Source organism: Chaetura pelagica, unplaced genomic scaffold (assembly GCF_000747805.2).
Source record: "Chaetura pelagica isolate M959 unplaced genomic scaffold, ChaPel_1.0 scaffold938, whole genome shotgun sequence".
NCBI classification, from domain to species: domain Eukaryota; kingdom Metazoa; phylum Chordata; class Aves; order Apodiformes; family Apodidae; genus Chaetura; species Chaetura pelagica.
In genome coordinates, this window is record NW_009954221.1 from 1105190 (window position 1) to 1106765 (window position 1576).

A 1576-nucleotide genomic window follows, 5' to 3' on the forward strand; every position below is an offset into this window, starting at 1 on the left:
TTCACTTCTAATATGATTGGGGGTCACAGCATCTTCTGGAGATGGACAGTTGTTGTCCAAGGAAGTTCCAGCTTCACTGGGAGTTATGCTGTGAACCTGGAGGCACAGAAACCCACAGGATTTCATCCTGACCCCACCCTACATATCAAACAGCTTCATGGTGACTAAATTTGCCCACAGGCCATTTTCAGAGAGGATGTTTCCAACATCTGGTGAGCAAAGCAACCCATCCACCCACCCACCCATCCCTCCATCCACCCCAGCCAGATTTTTGGTCAGGTCTGTTCCCCAACTTGGATCATTTTTCCCAACAGTTTGGTGAGGAAGAATTTGGCTCTCCAAGTTTTCCAGGTCTTTTTTTCTCTTAATTTATAGCATTTGCAGGTGAACCAAAATGTTGAGGTAAAAAAAACCCCAAACAAACAACAAAAAAACCCCCAACAAACAAACAAACAAAGTTAAACCCATTTCCCCTCCCTCTTTTTCTATTTTTTTTTCCTTTCAGGGCACTTGTTGTTGTTCATTTCTAACATCTCAAAACCCTTTATCCCATTTCCAGCTTCCCCCCCATCTATAAATACATTCCATAAAATCTGCACATGGGAAAGTTCCTGGTTTAATGTGTGAAAAGTCAACCTTGGCAGCCCTGACCCACGTCAGCAGGGGCCACCAGCCCTGAGTCCACAGGATGCTGCTGGATCCAGGACACCTGCACCAAGGTGGGATATGCCAGGGGCTGCTCCCAGCTGCAAGCAGAGCTGCTGCTGGGCAGCCCTGTGGTTTGTGGGACAACAAAAGCCACCAGCCCTGAGGGGACCCGTGCAAAAGCTGATCCATGAGCTCATCATGGTCATGCCAAGGTTTGCACAGCCAGGCTGGGATGGCTTTTCCACATCCAGGGATCCCTCAGCAGCCTCTGAGTTGCTACAGCAGGACCCACACCTACGGATTGATGCCTTTCCTGGGAACAGAGGGATGTCCCATCTCCTGCTGTGCTGCTGGGAAGGGGCTGGAGCACAAGTCTTGTGAGGAGCAGCTGGGGGAGCTGGGGGTGTCCAGCCTGGAGACAAGGAGGTGAGGGGAGACTTCATTGCTCCCTACAACTGCCTGAGAGGGGGTGGGAGCCGGGGCGGGGGGGCAGTTTCTTCTCCTAAGGAACAAGTGGAAAACAGGGGAGGTTGAGATTGGATCTGGGGAACAATTTCTTCCTGGAAAGGGCTGTCAGGCCCTGGCTGCCCAGGGCAGGGTCCCCATCCCTGGAGGGGTGTCACAGCCATGCAGATGGTGCTGACACGGGGCAGGGGTGGCCTGGGCAGGGCTGGGGGAAGGGTTGGACTCCATCACCTTGAAGATCTTTTCCAACCCAGATGATTCCAGCAATCTAACTATCCAGACGCCGTTGGGGGGTCACTGTGCTCTCCCGGCCTTACAGAAAACTGGGCTTTTCACCAAACAGAAACAAAAAGAGACGGATTCCCACTTCTCCCACTTGCCGGGAACAACCAGATCCCACGGAAGAGGCACTTGGTGCCCCCCGGGGCAGCAGCCAAGGGGCCTGACACCCCCTTTTCCCACG